The following is a 20,657-nucleotide window of genomic DNA, read 5'->3' as shown; positions in this document are numbered from 1 at the left end:
GTCTGAAATTCTTGAAGTGAGTTTTTCAACTCTATCAGATAAGTTTGTTTTTTTCTTCAAATGGCCATTTTGTCTTTCATCTCCTGTATTATTTTACATATTCCTTAGAATTGTTGAATTGGGTTTCAGCTTTCTCCTCAATCTTGATAATGGTTTCAGTCTACATTCTGAATTCTATTTATGTCATTTCAGTCATTTCAGCCTGGTTAAGAATCGTTGCTGGGGAACTAGTGTGGTAATTTGGAGGTAAGAAGACACTCTGCTTTTTGAGCTTCCTGAGTTGTTGTGCCGGTTCCTTCTCATCTTTGTGGGCTGATTTTCTTCAATTTTTGAAGTTGCTTTTCTTTGGATGGGATTTTTCTACTTTCATTTTCATATCCTTGGTGGATTGATTATGGTATAAGGTAGGCTTAGTTAATTGACTTCATTTCAGGAATATTTTAGAGGGCCAAGGCTCAGCTCAGCTCTCTGGGCTACATGTTCTCACTCTGTGGGGCTGGTATAGGGACTTTTGCCTTATTCTCTGTTCCCGTGAGGTTAGGATCCTGTTGCACAGGAGAGGTCGAGGTGTTCCCAGACTGCTGGCCACAACACTTCAATGGGTGGTATCAGTCAAAGCAGTTTTTTGGGTGGTAGCGGCAGGATCCAGGCTCATTCACAAATGCCAGCAGCAGCAGTAGCATGCAGGATGCATGCTCATGATCTCGGGCAGGGCATGGGCACAGGGCTACCAGCCTCTGTGCAGGCTTTGGTTGTGGGAGCAGTGGTAGCATAGTGTGAGGTGGAACCACTAGCATCTGTCTGCACATTTGCACTGACAACAGTCTTGGTGTGGGGGCAGGGCACTGGTAAGTGTGGGGCTGACAGCCTCTGTGCACGGGTTTGCTCTGGTAGCAATGGCAATGCAGAGCCACTGGCCTTTGTGCATGCATTTGCACCAGCGACAATGGTGGTGCAGGGCAGGGGAGTGGACCCACTAGTCGCATGTTTGCGCCACCAGTGTTGGTATGGTGAAGGAGAGAGCAGGGTGTGCTTATACCATCAGCAGTGGCACAGTGGGTGTGCACGCGCACACACACACACATGAACTTATTGGGGAGGAGAGGTGAGGTCCACCTGTGCACACATGCACCAGCAAAGTAATGGGAGCCATGGATGAGTGTGTGCCAGCAAACAGGCATGAGAGAGGCTGCTGTGGGGAGAGGGTGTGAGTGGGCTGGTGCATATTGATGGAGCTCTCCAATGGTCAGGTGCATTCTGCCAGTGCAGCAGTTCTCATGCAGGTCCCCAGGAGTCATCCCAGTTGGGCATCCAAGGCTGCACTGCAAGCAGGCACAGGCAAGCTGGGACCCTGGGAGAGACCAACAGACAAGGAGGTGCTCAGGTTGGACTGGTCCCATCTCACTGGCAAGAATGCCCGGCTATCTTCAGGTCCAATGATTACCCTAAGGTTCAAAATTTCCTAGGGGAGCATGGTAAGCCTTGAGGGGTTGGTATCCCTGGCCATGCTCCGCTGTAGGTGTTCTCATATCAAACCCTCTGGGCTCTGCACAGGTTAGAGTCTGGCCCCTACCAGCTCTCTAAGCAGCTCTCCATGCCAGCTCAAGTGTCTGTAGGGATTGTGGGGTCCCCTGCTGCCAGGATTCCAGGGGTCCATGGTGAGAACAGGTTTCTCCTTGCCTGCTCAAGTCACCCCTTCCCCAAGAGCCCTTGAGGGCCAAGAATGAGTGTGCAGTAGCCCCGTGCAGGGTTCCCAGTTTTCTCCCTGTTAAGTCCAGTGTCTATGTCCTCCCTCTGTCTGCTCTCAATACCTTCCCTTTGAAGACCTAGTGGTAGTGCACCAGTCTTCCTGATGTCCCAGTCCCTCAACGGCAGATGTTCCTCCTGGCTGCGTCTAGTCCACCATCTTGCCTCTGTTCCCATATTTTCTTTAAAGACATAAGAAAATTCTTCCCAAACAAATATAAGAAGTCTATTCTAAGTTGAATATGAAAGAATATATATATACTACCAGTGGTAAAAGATATTGTTGACTTTTAACCAAATACTCATAAATCAAAATACAGTTGGCCCTTAAAGAACACAGGTTTGGACTACATGGGTTCACTTAGACATAAATTTTCCTCCAGCTCTGCCACCTCTGAGGCAGCAAGAACCCCTCCTTTTCCTCCTTCTCCTAAGCTTAATCAACATGAAGATTGTGACGATGAAGACCTTTACGATGATCCACTTTCACTTAATGAAATATAAGTAAATATATTTTCACTTTATTTCAATTTTCTTAATACCATTTTGTCTAGCTTACTTCATTGTAAGAATACAGCATATAATTCATGTAACATACAAAATATATGTTAATCAACTGTTTATGTTATCAGTAAGAATTTCAGTCAACAATAGCCTGTTAGTAGTCAAGTTCAAGGGTTAATTGTAACCGCAATAACAACAAAAGCATTTGTTCCATTTTTAAGATATTCTAGATTTCATCTTCTTGAGAACCTTATGAGGAACATAACACTGCACAAATATCTCCATTATACATGTGAGTGAACTAAAATTTGAAGAAGTTAATGTAGGGGAGTGAAAAGTGGCTTCCTTCAACTCTTCTAGGTTCCTTGGCTGGAATATGAATTAAATTGATATAAGACATAAGAGTAGCAGGAGGAAAATATATGTAGTGATGTACACATGCATGGGAGTTCCACAAAATGAGACTTGAAGAAGGATCAGGTGACTAAAGCTTCTATAGCATCCTGGGCTACAGAAAGGAACAGGGACTTGGGGCTTCTGGGAGGTGGTGGCACAAGTCATGGGAGGCTGAAGGGAGGAGTCCTGGTGAATACACGTGTTGTTATGCAGATTAAAGTCTCTCAGGTAATGGAAACTATCAGGATCGGTGCTAGGTGAATAAGGGTAAGGGATGGTGTAGGAAAGTGAATCCCAGGAGGAAAAAAAAAGGTTCTAAAGCAGCCCAGTGCCCCCTAAATGCCCACCCTTTTGTTCTTAGTCCCCAGTGCAACCTCTGTTCCAGTTAACACCTAAAGCATGCATGTCCTGGAACTTGCCTTCAAATTGTCCTTGTGGAGGTGAAGATGGCTGGTTCCCTGCTCTAACTGAACTAGGCTACAGTTTCATAACCTGTCTGCACCTCTCCAATGGTATTACTTAATTTGTTCAGAATTCTATTTATGAATTAATGCATGCATTTATTGAGCATCTTCTTAGTAGTAAAGGTCAAAGGCAAAGTCTGTGGGCTCATTATGTAAGTAGATGGACAGTCATGTGAACCACATAATATAATAGGATAGTAGAAGAACAAGATATGTAACAAGAAGCAACAGTAAGGAAAAAAAAAAAACAACAATGAACTGGGAGGTGTTGGGGTGGAGAGTCTGGGGAAATTTTTACTAAGGTACTAGAAACCTTTGAGGTGAGTGTTCAAGATAAACCTAATGTTAACCCAATCTCTGCAGTGCTGCCTGACTCCTATAAGCCTCCCAAACTCCACAATGTTCAGCTACCCTGTAGCATACTAAAATGTGAGCATTTGCTTAAAAAGCAAAATTAAGAAATGAATGAATTGGGTTTACGTTTATTTTTGTGGGGACAGTTCCAGCTTTTTACAAAAATGAAGTAAGTGCAGCAGAAATGAGTGTTTGGGATAGATGATGGAGATCATGGTAAATATTTTACCCTTCACCCTCTGCCTCCAAAATGTCTGTAGCAGATACCATTTAGCAGCAGCCTGATAATTAATATTAACCAGAGTAGTTACTTTTTCTTAACACAGACAACTGTCTCAGTGTTCTGCGTATATTCATAATTCTTCAGAATAGGTACTAGCCACCCCATTTTAGATGTAGTTAAGGAAATTTTAATTCAGGGACTTGTCCAGGTCACAGTAAGTGCCTGAGCAAGGATTGCTTGGGCCTAACTTCTGTTCCTTGTGCACACGGAGAGGAATCTCCATATTCCTAGCTGCAGCAGCTGCCAACAATGAGATGTGCACATCCCCTCCACAAGTACAGAAGAAAACCCGAGCCAATGCCATCGAGTTTTGATAAATGTATACTCTCTCAGGCCAAATATTGCAAAATGCCCTCATTTAAATTAAAAGCATGAAACTAATGTCATGTTTTAGCAAGATATTTAGATCTGTTCCCTCTCCCTCCCTGCAATAAAATTAGGGCTGTCATTTATTGCCATTGACAAAATCCTTATCTTTCATTAGCCAGTAAATAATAAACTGAATTCCTTAGACATGACTTCACAACATAGACATGGTGTCTTCATTTACAAAATTCCTACATACAAAGTAGTGAAGTGGGACTCCTTCCCTAAAGGCAACCTAACAAGTATTGGTTCATCCACAGTTCCATCAAAGGAGGGATCTTCCTACTGACCAGAAGACCTGAACAGCCTGAGAATGATTCCTTTCAACTCTGAGAGAAGAAGCTACAGATGAAGAGCAAGTAGGATGGTGAAGTGCTTAATCAGTGGCTGGGCAATCAATCAACACAACAAACAGGTCAAAACCGTTGAACTGAATTAAATTGACCTTATATCTTTGGAGAAAAGCTTAAAGACAGAAAGAGAGCAGGCTGGCCAGGCACAGTGGCTCACATCTGTAATCCCACCACTTTGGGAGGCCAAGGTGGGTGGATCATCTGTGGTCAGGAGTTCGAGACCAGCCTGGCCAACATGCTGAAACCCTGTCTATACTAAATATACAAAAATTAGCCAGGCATAGTGGTGGGTGTCTGTAATCCCAGCTACTTGGGAGGCTGAGGCAGTAGAATTGCTTGAACTTAGGAGGCTGAGGCTGCAGTGAGCAGCCTGGGCAGCAGAGTGAGACTCCATCTCAAAAAGAAAGAGAGAGAGAGAGAGCAAGAGAGAGAGTGCAGGTTAGGGTTGCATGGGCTTGTCATGGCAAAGGAAATCCAGGAGTTAAGACATTTTAGATGATAGCTTATCAAAGACCAGTTAGAGATGTATGCATCTTCAATGTAAGGAGGCTTCAACAGAAAGAAAAATAGTATTGTCTGTACGTGTATAGTGTTTGTGTATACAGAGAATTTTCTGTGCCCTTTTCCTTTTCACTCTGTTTCCCTGTCTGTTGGTTCTTTTTCTCAGCCAGTAAGCATAACCAAGTTTTCTTTTACTATCAAGCTCCCATTCAGTTTTGTTCTCCTCCTTCTCAAACTTTCTTACTTCTTGTTCTCTGCTCAATGTGTACTTTCTCATTGTTCTGCTGAACTTGCACTATTGACTCCTTAATTGCTTAATTCTCTAATTGTAGGTATAAGAATCTTAATCTACAAACTCAGATATACAAGAAATATATCACAATTTAATTTAATACATTGATTCTTTAAATCAATCTAATTCTAGTTATAAGCCATATTTTACTCAGCTCTTAAGATAATCAATCTCCATCTTGCAAGATCCTCCAGGACCTTGCACTGAAGAGATCTTTAGAGTCTTCTGTGACGCTGGTTGGAGACAAGCAATTTCATGTTCAAGCAGACATGGAGCTTTTTAGTGCAGATTCTCTGATGCTTTGAAATCATTTACTCCTGGGACCAAGACATCATTTTTGAGAATGAGAATCCTGTACCTAGGGTTCAGCATCTCTGACTTCATCCATTCTAAAGTGTAGGATTTCCACAGAACACCAAACAAGGCAGGGAGCAGGGTGTGTTTACTGAAGGACTCACCCACCTTCCCCTTTTAGGAATATGGTGGACATGTTCTCATTGTCTCCTTGTCCTCAAAAGAATTCGTCACTTTTGCTCTTATTTATGGTATCTACCATGATCTAGGCTTTAAAAAAAAAAAAAAACAAAAAACAAACAAAAAAAAAAACTGAGAAACTTCACTTCAAGTGGCTCCTCTTCTTCCCTTAAAACTTGCTAAGACTAGGAACAATACATAGCATTGGCATGAGGAAAAAGAGAATTCTGTAAGAATAAAACATTGGCTAATCCCATCATAAGTTATCCTACCACAGAACCTATTGAGCACTTTCTTTTTTGTCCAGGTAAACTTGACCTAATTTTTCTGGTCACCCAAAGTCCACAGTTTACATTAGAGTCAGTCTTAGTGTTGTACATTCTATGTGTTTGGATAAAGTCTTAACGACGTACTTTCATCATTGTAATATAATACAGAGTAGTTTCACTGTCTAAAAATCCTCTATACCCCACCTGTTTCTTCCTCTTTTCCTTCTATCACCTAGAAACCACTGGTACTTTTTATGATCTTCCTAGTTTTGCCTTTACAGAATGTCATGTAGCTGAAATTATACAGTAGATAGCTTTTTAAAAGTGGATTCTTTTACCTATAAATATGCATTTAAATTTCCTCCATGTCTTTTCATGGCTTCATAGTTCATTTGTTTTTAGTGCTTAATAATATTCTATTGTCTGAAATCAACTGTTTACAGCTGATTTATCCATTCACATACTAAAAAACATTTTGGTTGCTTTCAAGTTTTGAAAATTATGACTAAAGCTGCTATATACAACCATGTGCAGAATTTTGTGTGGACATAAGTTTTCAACTCATTTGGGTAAATACCAAGGAGTGTCATTGCTGGATTGTATGAAAATAACATATTTAGTCTTGTAAGAAATTGTCAAACTGTATTCCAAAGTGGCTATATCATTTCACATTCCCGCCAGAAATGAATGAGAGTTCCTGTTGCTCCACATCTTCACCTACATATATCATTGTCAGTGTTTTGAGTTTTAGCTATTCTAATAGGTATGTAGTGATATCTCATTATTGTTTTAGTATGCATTTCCTGATGGCATATGATGTGGAGTGTCTTCTTACATGTTTATATAGCTTTCATATATATTCATATATATATTATATATATATATGTATGTATGTATGTATGTATTTTTACAGAGTTGTTTGTTAAAGTCTTTGGTCCTGGACCTAATTTTGATGTTGGATATGATAGAGCAATCTTTTTTTTTTAAAGGGCTTTGGCCTTTTGTCTTCAATACAAGGGCGTTCTCCTGGTATCCCCTAGCTATTCCGACATTTTCTTCTCTATCTCATTTATATTAAATACTTCCCACTGACTCCCTGACTTTTGGTTTTCTCAAGGTTGCCTTGACAGCTTTCCCTGGGAGCACTCATCCACAATTATGGTTTCAACTACCATTATCTCAATCCCTGTATTATGTAACTCAGTACGATTTATGCAAATGCTCAAGTTGGAAACATAAGAAATATTTTTGACATCTTTGTCTTCCTCACCCTGACTCCCAAACCTATTTATCAGAATATCTTGCTAACTTTGCAGCTCAATTGGTATGCAAATGACTCTTTATCTCACTTTCATAATGTACATTTCCTTTGAGAACATTCAACTCTATTACATAAGCATCGAATATAAATCATAGGCAAAATGTTTAATATGTTTCAAGTACAAATATGAACCCAGTAAGCTAAAGCTGGTAAGGCATGGGCAGAATTATTCAATATGTCAAGGGTAAGTTAAGTATACAACATATAAAGCATAAAGTAAGTAGTTAGCAAGTGCTTGTAATCCCAGCACTTTGGGAGACCGAAGTGGGTGGATCTCAAGGTCAGGAGATCGAGACCATCCTGGCCAAAATGGTGAAACTCCGTCTCCACTAAAAATAAAAAAAATAGCTGGGCATGGTGGCACACATCTGTAGTCCCAGTGACTTGGGAGGCTGAGGTAGAAGAATCGTTTGAACCCAGGATGCAGAGGTTTCAGTGAGCCAAGATCATACCACTGCACTCCAGCAGCCTGGCGACAGAGTGAAGACTCCATCTTAAAAAAAAAAAAAAAAAGCTATTTTCAACTTGTAAACGAAAAATAGAAAAAGACATGAGAATCTCTGCATAGAAATGTTTTCCTCTAAGCAACTAAATTCCTTTTATTTCCTCTCCCTATAATCTCCATTTCAAATATGAAAACCCCACACACCCCAATTGTGAATCTTTGATTTATGAAACTGAGAAACTTCCACAATCTAGCTCTAAGTTACATTAAAATAGTGTCATCTTCTGCTTCTCTTCACCATGCCTTCCTACTTGCTTTTTCCAAAAGAAGCACTATTAAATTTCATCTTTTATTCCCCCAGAATGGTTTCTTTCACTTTTTCTCTAAGTATTAAAAAACCTACTCATCATTAAGTACATAGCAATTGCTAAATTTTTTGACACCTTCCTCATTTTTCTAGGCAAAATTTTTTTCCACACTGTAGTATGTTCTTTTCTCTCATGTAATGGCCTGTGAAGGTTTGCCTTGAGTTAAACTTATTTTTGACTCTGAGAAAAATGTGAACTTTCTGAGGAGGAAGTATGCTTGTGGTCTACCTTAGAGCCTAGTCCATTGCCTGATATATAATATGTGTGCTTGGTTATTTTTATAAACTCTTTTTTTTATCTTAATGTTTTTATTTTATCTCTGTGAGGAGAAAATTGATGATGGGTCTCTAGCATTTGTGTACTTCTTGTGAGTAGAAGCATGGACTGTCTGCTCCGGAATATCTTTGCAGGGATATTTGGATAACAAACAGGTGGAAATTAGAGATAGTGTCTCTCTCAGAAACCAAGGATCACTCTGTTCACTGTCTGATATAATAATGATGATGTCTCCCTCTGGGGTCAAGATTAGACAGGCTTACTGCCTCTTATAAAAGATTTGGCTTCCCCAAACTCAGACTGCTCTGCTAGAACACAACCCACTGTGTTCACAGGTATCACCTGACCCTGCTTGCTTTGACTTTTGGGAACTGGAGCTCAAGGAACTGGAACAAAGACTGAGACTCTGGATGCTGCTATTGCCGCCAGGAATAAAATCCTTTGTCTCTGATCCTGGAGTCTCAAGTCTTCTGCCAGCTTCTATGAGTTCGTAACAGATTAACTTGTTAGTGGATAAGTAGGATAAAATCTCAGACCCTTCATGGTTCTTGACAATGACCAGGCTGCCAACTGCTATCCCAGATTCTGTCTCCTTTTGATTTTTACTGGAAACAAGCCAAACATTAAAGAGATTTCCTCCAAAAGAGGTAATATTGAAGACAAAAAAGAGAATTTTCCTATGTTCTCATGCCTGGAAATCATTAATCTTTAATCTGTGGGAAAGACTACAAATCAGTGGGAACTGACACTTCAAGTTATAAATGAAACTGCCTTAATATTTCAAAGATACTGTACCTAAATGTCTTCCAAAATGTATAGGACTGCTCCAGTGTGTAGAAAGTTTAATTCTAAAATTTTGAACATATATTACTAAAACTATTACTTAGCACTACATTGATGACAAAATAAATATATCTTAGGCTAACACATGCTACTTGGGTCATATTCCCATTTTATAAAAAGATAAATATATGTTGCCAAACCAATGTTTTATTTTTGAGATGATATATTCTATCTTTATCAATACTAAGCTGATTGTTAATCTACAGAAAGTGTAAATTTTTTAAAGGTAAAAAAGTAGTGTCTTGGTCTGCTTGGGCTGCTATAACAAAATACCATAGACTAGGTGGTCTAAACAACTGACATTTATTTCTCACAGTTTTGGAGATTTGGAAGTCCAAGATCAAGATGCCGGCTGACTCAGTTTCAGGTAAGGGCTTCCGTCTTCTCTGGTAGACCCCAGTTTTCTTGCTGTTCTTCTCACATGCTAGAAAGAGAGAAAGAGTGCCAGCTCTTTGATCTTTTCTGATAAGGGCACTAATCCCATCATGAGAACCTTTTACCATCATGATCTCACTTAAAGCTAATTACTTCCCAAAGGCCCCATCTCAAAATAGAACCACACTGAGGGTTGAGTTTCAATATATGAATTGTGAGGAGGCACAACTCAGTCCATAGCAAGCAATATAGTGTTTATATTAGTAATATCATGCTCCTACAATGAAAATATTAACATCTCTTCTTCTAAACCTAATCTATATTTGCAGTTAAATCTAAAATGTTGGTAACACTGAGTCACAAAGTTTTTTTTTCTCTTCTTTATTCTATAATTTTTGTTTTTTAAAAAAACTTATGAAAAATATTTTGTTTTACACTTACATTTATTATTTTTAAATACCAACAAAAACATGGTTGTAACTTTTTACTTAGATATGTTTTAAAGAAACTATTCCAATGATAGTTTAAAAATATTAGACAAAGTGAATACAGATTATGTTTGTATGCTCACAATGGTCCTAATTGATTAATATTTGTGAACTAAAAGAAAAAAATAAGGCCAGGCGCGGTGGCTCACGACTGTAATTCCAGCACTTTGGGAGGGGGAGGCAGGCGGATCACAAGGTCAGGAGATCCAGACCATCCTGGCTAACACGGTGAAACCTCTCTCTACTAAAAACACAAAAAATAAGCCGGGCGTGGTGGCGGCCACCTGTAGTCCCAGCTACGCGGGAGGCTGAGGCAGGAGAATGGTGTGAACCCGGGAGGCGGAGCTTGCAGTGAGCCGAGATCCTGCCACTGCACTGCAGCCTGGGCGATAGAGTGAGACACACTGTCTCAAAAAATAAATAAATAAAATAAATAAATACATAAAAGAAAAAAATAAATTCAACCATCACTTTACACATTTGTAATTGATATTATATGCACACTAGGCAGCTAGTCCTATCTCCTTTGTCTAATATTTCTCATAAAATTATATCATTTAAACTTGCAAATGTATCACAAGTAGGGAAAATAGGAAAATAGGAACCCCTCACCCAATTTCAATAGTTATGACCACTTGGCTCTTTAGGGGGAAAAAAAAAAAAATCTACTTCCTTTATAATCCGGAATGAAAAATTTTAAGAGCAAAATAATAACATTCCTTCTTAAATAATTTATTAAAGCGAAGTTTTGGTATATTGGCAGTTAGAAAAGGTGTGGGCCCGAGGAAATAGAGAAAAAAATGCTGAGAAAAAAGAAAGGTTTCCAATGGATTGTCATTTCCCTCATTTTGATAGTTTTAAAGCTAATACTTGTAGTAAATAGAACTTTATTGAAAATATAAAATATTTCTCATGTTAACTATCTCATATCTTGAAGAGGTGTTAACAACTGCTAGATCATTATAAACCACTTTTTCCAAAATAAGTATTTAATTCATTCTGTATTAGTTCATTCTCTTGCTGCCATGTAGAAATATCCAAGACCAGGTAATTTATAAAGAAAAGAGGTTTAATTGGCTCAGTTCTGCATGGCTGGGGAGGCCTCAGGAAACCTACAATCATGATGGAAGGCACCTCTTCACAAGGTGGCAGTAGAGAAAATGAGAACCTAGTGAAGGGGTGAAGCCCCTTATAAAACCATCAGATCTCATGAGAACTCACTATCACAAGAGAAGCATGGGCGGAACCAACCCCATGATTCAGTTACCTCCCACAGGGTCCCTCTCTAAACATTTTGGAATTATGGGATTACAATTCAAGATATGATTTGGGTGGGGACATAAAGACAAACCGTATCCCATTTTTTCACTCATTATCAAAACAAATATCACTTGAAGATCTACTCTGACCCAAGTGTTTTTGAGAAGCACTGAGCTTACTGCATTAAAAGAGACATAAACTCTAGTGCAGAAAATACTTTTTCTTGACACCTCTAATGTATTATGTGTTCCTTTTTTAATCATAATATACTTACAAGCAAAGTTTATTTTTTCAATTTGAAAATATGTTACCTGTAGGCCAAATCCCATCATATATTCATTGTGTGTAGCTTTACTTAGTAGGCAACCAATGAACATATATTGAAAAGGTTATATTTTTAATGCAAATGAATATAATATCAGGGTTTACATCTCACATTTATTGTACTGTATCATATGCTCATTTCTTCAACTTTAATTGAGATTACTAACTTTTAGCTTCTTTTATTTATAGAGTCAAAAAGATATAAATATTCCCATGACATTGTAATTTTAATTCCATCAGTTTCCCCTAAAAATAAACAATCTTATGATTTTAGCTTCTTAAAATTTTCAACTTTATAATTTTCTTTTAAATCAAGACCCAAAACTTAACCCAGCACATCCAAAAGTCTTTCTTTAACCTACCATATGTTTTCATTAGAAACCACAAATAATACAAGGATTATAAGAAACTTGTAAATAATGTTATCACAGATTACCTCACATATGAAAAGAAGTGATTTACTTATGTGGTAGAGAATAATAAAAAATAATTAGTACAAAGATCTATGCTGTTCAGTGGAAGTTTTCTATAAAACATATGTTCAATGATTTGTTTTGTTTTGCAAAAAGAGATAGAAATGTCATCACGGATCTGATTCTTTCCTTTACTTCATACATAAACAGACAAATGGAGAATTAAATAACCTTGTAAAAATTCCAGGTGAAACCTTTCCTTCAGTAAAAGTTGATCTTGGAATACAGCTAACCTAATTAGGTAATATTGTCCTCTATATATAGCTTTAATTAATACATAACAGATATTCTCTAATGTAGAACATACTGAGAGTCCTTAGGTTGCCTGTAATGATAGCTGTGCTGCTCTTAAGGGATCTTCTCAAGTGTGACAACACATCTTTCAGGTCATCATTGCTTGCTATGGGAGGAGTGACTGCCTGGAATGTAAAGTACTTATGGTGCAACTTGAAAATTGAGAAAAAGAATAATTCTGTTGCTGTATTTGGTCACAAATTTTATTAAAATGTATGTCAAAAGCTATTTTAATTACTTCTCTATTTCACTGTGATTTTTGGTTAAGACTATCATTTTGTAGCAAAGTCACTCCATCTTAAGAGTTATGGCATAATTGTTTGGTGCTATTTATTAACAGAAAATAGTCATCCATGAAACAAATAACCGGCTTATCTAAATAAATTGCCATCTTTTAAATGATACAGATGATCAGCGACTGGACTGTTTTCATTATCAGGAGAATTAAAATGGAAGAAGAACGTTCAAATGGTATAAAGTTGTTAGTGGGAGCATTTGATTCTCACCTGTCTACCCCAGAACTATGCTTGAACTCTAGCTTCCACCAGAAAAAAATAAAACTTAAAAAAAAATTCCTCATGTTATTTCAAAATGCCTGACATTATTATAGATATCTGCGTATTATTTAATGCTTGAAATCCATCATCTTAATCCCATTCCTTTTTTTCTGTTCCCACATCATTAAGGAGTCTCTAAAACTAGGGAACCCCAGATAAGATGCACGGTGCCATGGAACTTTCTGCCAAACCAGTGTATATACACTGCCATTAGGGAACCAAAAATGTAATAGATGCTCAAATAATGTCCTGGAAAATTATACCTGCTTGATGTTGATTGGCACGGAAATGTCTACAGTAGTTTTCAAACTTCAGAGTGCATCAGAATCACTTGGGGATAGAGGCAGGGTGATGCTGAGGCTGCCGGCTCAGGGCTTACATTTTGAGAATCTCTGGGCTAGAGTAACATAGGCGCTGAGAGGTGGACATCAAGGGTTACCCAATACAGTCATGTGTAGCTTTTAATAATTCATGGCCTTAAGCCCCAAAACATCAAGGTGGTGGCTAGCTTCAATCTCTCCAAAAGAAAATATAGGATGATGAGTGGAATGAGTTCTTTGCTGCTGCAACTGATCTTGAGGCCATAATTGATACTCATAATCTCCTTTCTTCACCACATGTTCTAGATGTATCTCACTCTTGGCCAGCATTTAAGCAGATCAAGTGGTATGACTTGCCTGGTAGTATGACTCAGCTTTTCATTTCCAAAAGAGTTAGAGGCCTTTGTTGCTTTACCTAGTCAGGCATGTTTTTATTTTTACCCTCTGGGATCTGCTTGGATTCACTCTTGTCTTCAACCATGAAATGGCTTGTTTTTGTACTAGCCCAAAATATGCCTCATAGAATGTAATAATACTCAATTTGTTATGGACAATCGATTGTTGTCTACGGTCAGGTGTTCAGTCTTTACTGGGGCCCAATGTCATTCCAGAAGATACGCCAAATGCTAAGTTTTCCTATTCTTGCTCCAAACTATAATGGTTCGCATTGTGACTCTTTTAGGGTATGACAGGGACACCACACAATATCCTCATCCAACAGATACCTCTAGCACCATCCAATTTGCTGAGTAATACAATCCAAATGACAGGGCAACGTAAACCTCAGCCTGAACCTACCTCACAGTTCTTTCTTCCTATGGGTCCCACTCAAAACTAGTAGTCACCAGGTATGTAGACTGGAGCAGAATTACCATATACAGTACATGGCCTCCAAAATCCAATGAGGCCCATCAATAATCCATGACTTTCTTAGTTTTAGGGGATGCAAAGTTCATATCTTCCCCTTAATTTCTTAAATTGACAAATTAAAATTGTATATATTTATATATTTATTATAATACACCATTAGCTTTTAAATATATATATGTTGTTGAATGGCTCAATCAAGCTAAGTAACATGCACATTACCTTCCATACTAATCATTTTTTGTGTGTGTGGTGAGAACACTAAAATCTACTCTTAATGATTTTCAAGATTTTATATATACATTACTATTTACTATAGTCACCATGTGTTACAACAGATTTCTTGAGTTTGTTCCTTTTGTCTAACTGAAATTTTGCTTCCTATGCCTGACATCTTCAGAATTTCCCACCTCCCAGTCCCTGGTAATCACCAGTCTACTGTGCCTGGCTTATTTAACTCAATATAAAGTTCCCCAGCTTCATTCGTATTGTTGCAAATGACAGGATCTCCTTCATTTTTAAGGCTGAATAGCATTCCATTATATATATTTATAATATATAATATATAATTATATATATTAATTATATATAATTTTATATTATATAATATATTATATATAATTAAATATATATAATTTTATATTATATAAATATAATATATAATATATAATTCAATTATATATAATATATATTCCATATAGTATTCCATTATATATTATATATAATATTTTATATATTATATAATATATAATATAATATTTATAATGTATTATATAATATATATAGTACCAATGGAAAATGGAAAATTATATTCACTATTACATATTTTATATTATTAATATAATATATAATCATATAGTATATAATATTATACATATATATATATATATATATATATATATATTCTGTTGATGGACTCTCAGTTTGAGTCCATAACTTGGCTATTGGCTATTGTGAAAAATGCTGCAATGAACATGGTAGTGCAGATATTTCTTTGACATACTAATTTCATTTTCTTTGGCTATATCCCTAGTGGTTGGACTACTGAATCATTTGGAAGTTCTATTTTTATTTTTTTTGAGAAAACTCCATGCTGTTTTCTATAATGACCCTTTAATTTTATAGGGTATATCAGCAAGGTCCAGAAAAATTTTATCAGTCTGAAAAGCTCTTGGATCTTCATGGGGTTATCTCTCTTTCACTTTCATATACATGCCCTGTTAAGATATTCAAAATATTTACTAGCTTCTTTTCAACAGGTGCTATTAGTATGCCAACAATATGGCAGACTAACCTAGTGTACTGTGATGTGTCAAGTCAATCAGTGTGCCTGTGATCTATATTTTAACGAATAACAACAGAGTTAGGTTAGTTCCAAGAAAGTGAGATCTATGTAGAACAATTATACTAAAGTTCTGTCAAGTGGCACCTTTAAGAAGTTGTTTGTTACTCTGGAGAAATAGAACTAATATAATTTGTGTGTGAAGTGATTTATTATAATTGGCTCCCCTCCCCTCCCCACAATAGGACCAGGTGTGTGATGATCCCCTTCCTATGTCCAAGTGATCTCATTGTTCAATTCCCACCTATGAGTAAGAATATGCGGAATTTGGTATTCTGTTCTTGGGATAGTTTGCTGAGAATGATGGTTTCCAGCTGCATTCATATCCCTACAAAGGACACAAACTCATCCTTTTTTTTATGGCTGCATAGTATTCCATGGTGTATATGTGTCACATTTTCTTAATCCAGTCTGTCACTGATGGAAATTTGGGTTGATTCCAAGTCTTTGCTATTGTGAATAGTGCTGCAATAAACATATATGTGCATGTGTCTTTATAGTAGTGTAATTTATCATCCTTTGGGTATATATCCAGTAATGGGATTGCTGGGTCAAATGGTATTTCTAGTTCTAGATCCCTGAGGAATCGCCACACTGTTTTCCGCAATGGTTGAACTAGTTTACAGTACCACCAACAGTGTAAAAATGTTCCTATTTCTCCACATCCTCTCCAGCACCTGTTGCTTCCTGATTTTTTAATGATTAGCGTTCTAACTAGTGTGAGATGGTATCTCATTGTGGTTTTGATTTGCATTTCTCTGATGGCCAGTGATGATGAGCATTTTTTCATGTGTCTGTTGGCTGTATGAATGTCTTCTTTTCAGAAGTGTCTGTTCATATCCTTTGTCCACTTTTTGATGGGGTTGTTTGTTTTTTTCTTGTAAATTTGATTGAGTTCTTTATAGGTTCTGGATATTAGCCCTTTGTCAGATGAGTAGATTGCAAAAATTTTCTCCCATTCTGTAGTTTGCCTGTTCACTCTGATGGTAATTTCTTTTGCTGTGCAGAAGCTCTTTAGTTTAATTAGATCCTATTTGTCAATTTTGGCTTTTGTTGCTGTTGTTTTGGTGTTTTAGACATGAAGTCCTTGCCCATGCCTATGTCCTGAATGGTATTACCTAGGTTTTCTTCTAGGATGTTTATGGTTTTAGGTCTAACATTTAAGTCGCTAATCCATCTTGAATTAATTTTTGTATAAGGAGTAAGAAAAGGATCCAGTTTCAGCTTTTTACTTATGGTTAGCCAATTTTCCCAGCACCATTTATTAAATAGGGAATCCTTTCCCCATTTCTTGTTTTTCTCAGGTTTATCAAAGATCAGATGGCTGTAGATGTGTGGCGTTATTTCTGAGGGCTCTGTTCTTTTCCATTGGTGTATATCTCTGTTTTTGTACCAGGACCATGCTGTTTTGGTTACAGTAGCCTTGTAGTATAGTTTGAAGTCAAGTAGCGTGATGCCTCCAGCTTTGTTCTTTTGGCTTAGGATTGTCTTGCCAATGCAAGGTATTTTTTGGTTCCATATGAACTTTAAAGCAGTTTTTTTCCAATTCTGTGAAGAAACTCATTGGTAGCTTAATGGGAATGGCATTGAATCTATAAATTGCCTTGGGCAGTATGGCCATTTTCACAATATTGATTCTTCCTATCCATGAGCCTGGTATGATCTTCCATTTGTTTGTGTCCTCTTTTATTTCACTGAGCAGTGGTTTGTAGTTCTCCTTGAAGAGGTCCTTTACATCCCTTGTAAGTTGGATTCCTAGGTATTTTATTCTCTTTGAAGCAATTGTGAATGGGCTGATTCATGATTTGGCTCTCTGTTTGTCTGTTACTGGTGTATAATAATGCTTGTGATTTTTGCACATTGATTTTATATCCTGAGACTTTGCTGAAGTTGCTTATCAGGTTAAGGAGATTTTGGGCTGAGACAATGGGGTTTTCTAAATATACAATCATGTCGTCTGCAAACAGGGACAATTTGACTTCGTCTTTTCCTAACTGAGTACCCTTTATTTCTTTCTCTTGCCTGATTGTCCTAGCCAGAACTGCCAACACTATGTTGAATAGGAGTGGTGAGAGATGGCATGCCTGTCTTGTGCCAGTTTTCAAAGGGAATGCTTCCAGTTTTTGCCCATTCAGTATGATATTGGCTGTGGGTTTGTCATAAATAGCTCTTATTATTTTGAGATACATTCCTTCAATACTGAATTTATTGAGAGTTTTTAGCATGAAGGGCTGTTGAATTTTGTTAAAGGCCTTTTCTGCATCTATTGAGATAATCATGTGGTTTTTGTCTTTGGTTCTGTTTATTTGCTGGATTACATTTATTGATTTGCATATGTTGAACCAGCCTTGCATCCCAGGGATGAAGCCCACTTGATCATGGTGGATAAGCTTTTTGATGTGCTGTTGGATCCGGTTTGTCAGTATTTTATTGAGGATTTTGCATCGATGTTCATCAGGGATATTGGTCTAAAATTCTCTTTTTTTTTGGTATCTCTGTCAGGCTTTGGTATCAGGATGATGTTGGCCTCGTAAAATGAGTTAGGAAGGATTCCCTCTTTTTCTATTGATTGGAATAGTTTCAGAAGGAATGGTACCAGCTCCTCCTTGTACCTCTGGTAGAATTTGGCTATGAATCCGTCTGGTCCTGGACTTTATTTGGTTGGTAGGCTAGTAATTATTGCCTCAATTTCAGAGCCTGCTATTGGTCTATTCAGGGATTCAGCTTCTTCCTGGTTTAGTCTTGGGAGAGTGTAAGTGTCCAGGAAAGTATCCATTTCTTCTAGGTTTTCTAATTTATTTGCATAGAGGTGCTTATAGTATTCTCAGATGGTAGTTTGTAATTCTGTGGGATCAGTAGTAATATCCCCTTTATCATTTTTTGTTTCATCTATTTGATTCTTCTCTGTTTTCTTCTTTGTTAGTCTTGCTAGCAGACTATCAATTTTGTTGATCTTTTCAAAAAACCAACTCCTGGATTCATTGATTTTTTTGGAGGGTTTTTTGTGTCTCTATCTCCTTCAGTTCTGCTCTGATCTTAGTTATTTCTTGCCTTCTGCTAGATTTTGAATGTGTTTGCTCTTGCTTCTCTAGTTCTTTTAATTGTGGTGTTAGGGTGTCAATTTTAGATCTTTCCTGCTTTTTCTTGTGGACATTTAGTGCTATAAATTTCCCTCGACACACTGCTTTAAATGTGTCCCAGAGATTCTGGTATGTTGTATCTTTGTTCTCATTGGTTTCAAAGAACATCTTTATTTTTGCCTTCTTTTCATTATGTACCCAGTAGTCATTCAGGAGCAGGTTGTTCAGTTTCCATGTAGTTGGGTGGTTTTGATTGAGTTTCTTAGTCCTGAGGTCTAGTTTGATTGCACTGTGGTTTGAGAGACAGTTTGTTATAATTTCTGTTCTTTTACGTTTGCTGAGGAGTGCTTGGGTCAATTTTGGAATAAGTGTGATGAGGTGCTGAGAAGTATGTATATTTTGCTGATTTGGGATGGAGAGTTCTGTAGATGTCTGTTAGGTCCACTTGGTGCAGAGTTGATTTCAATTCCTGGATATCCTTGTTAACTTTCTGTCTCATTGATCTGTCTAATGTTAACAGTGGGGTGTTAAAGTCTCCCATTATTGTATGGGAGTCTAAGTCTCTTTGTAAGTCTCTAAGGACTTGCTTTATGAATCTGGGTGCTCCTGTATTGTGTGCATATATATTTAGGATAGTTAGCTCTTACTGATGAATTGATCCCTTTACCATTATGTAATGGCCTTCTTTGTCTCTTTTGATCTTTGATTTAAACTCTGTTTTATCAGAGACTAGGATTGCAACCCCTGCTTTTTTCTTTGTTTTCCATTTGCTTGGTAGATCTTCCTCCATCCCTTTATTTTGAGTCTATATGTGTCTCTGCATGTGACATAGGTCTCCTGAATACAGCAAACTGATGGGTCTTGACTCCTTATCCAATTTGCTAGTCTGTGTCTTTTAATTGGACCATTTAGTCCATTTACATTTAAGGTTAATATTGTTATGTGTGAACTTGATCCTGTCATTGTGATATTAGCTGGTTATTTTCCTCGTTAGTTGATGCCGTTTCTTCCTAGAATCGATGGACTTTACATTTTGATATGTTTTTGCAATGGCTGGTACCTGTTGTTCCTTTCCGTTTTTGGTGCTTCCTTCAGGATCTCTTGTAGGGCAGGCCTGGTGGTGACAAAATCTCTAAACATTTGCTTGTCTGTAAAGGATTTTATTTCTCCTTCACTTATGAAACGTAGTTTGGCTGGATATGAAATTCTAGGTTGAAAATTCTTTTCTTTGGGAATGTTGAATATTGGCCCCCACTCTCTTCTAGCTTGGAGAGTTTCTGCGGAGAGATCTGCTGTTAGTCTGATAGGCTTCCCTTTGCGTGTAACCTGACCTTTCTCTCTGGCTGCCCTTAACATTTTTTCCTTCATTTCAACTTTGGTGAATCTGACAATTATATGTCTTGGAGTTGTTCTTCTTGAGCAGTATCTTTGTGGCATTCTCTGTATTTCCTGAATTTGAATGTTGGCCTGCCTTACTAGGTTGGGGAAGTTCTCCTGGATGATATCCTGAAGAGTGTTTTCCAACTTGGTTCCATTTTCCCCGTCACTTACAGGCACACCAATCAGATGTAGCTTTGGTCTTTTCACATAATCCCATATTTCTTGGAGGCTTTGTTCATTTCTTTTTACTCTTTTTTCTCTACACTTCTCTTCTCACTTCATTTCATTCATTTGATCTTCAATCGCTGATATTCTTTCTTCCAGTTGATCAAGTCGGTTACTGAAACCTGTGCATTTGTCACGTAGTCCTTATGTTAAGTTTTCATCTCTATCAATTCTTTTAAGATCTTCTCTGCATTGATTATTCTAGTTATCCATTCATCCATTCTTTTTTCAAGGTTTTTAGTTTCTTTTCGCTGGTTACGTAGTTCCTTCTTTAGCTCTGAGAAGTTTGATCGACTGAAGACTTCTTCTCTCAACTCATCAAAGTCATTCTCCATCCAGCTTTGTTCTGTTGCTGGCAATGAGCTGTGTTCCTTTGGAGGGGGGAGATGTGCTCTGATTTTTTGAATTTCCAGCTTT

At 37.5% G+C, this 20,657-nt stretch overlaps 1 long non-coding RNA gene across 2 annotated transcripts in view; it reads left to right on the top strand.

Annotated features, from left to right (window-relative positions):
- Positions 1 to 245: 245 nt before the first annotated feature.
- Positions 246 to 20,657, top strand: part of LOC105483562 (uncharacterized) — a 52,999-nt gene continuing 32,587 nt past the window's right edge. Inside the window, exons 1-3 of one of the 2 annotated variants that reach the window (XR_988401.2) lie at positions 246 to 404; positions 4,374 to 4,528; positions 9,572 to 9,622. This is a non-coding gene — a long non-coding RNA (uncharacterized lncRNA). Of the gene's footprint in view, positions 405 to 4,373; positions 4,655 to 9,571; positions 9,623 to 20,657 lie in introns of both variants that reach the window. The other variant, XR_011606501.1, reaches the window with a different exon arrangement.

The sequence above is a fragment of the Macaca nemestrina genome, chromosome 8 (genome assembly GCF_043159975.1).
Source record: "Macaca nemestrina isolate mMacNem1 chromosome 8, mMacNem.hap1, whole genome shotgun sequence".
In the NCBI taxonomy this organism is placed as follows: Eukaryota; Metazoa; Chordata; class Mammalia; order Primates; family Cercopithecidae; genus Macaca; species Macaca nemestrina.
The sequence above is the reverse complement of the archived record's forward strand: the minus strand, read 5'-3'. Positions and strand labels throughout refer to the sequence as shown.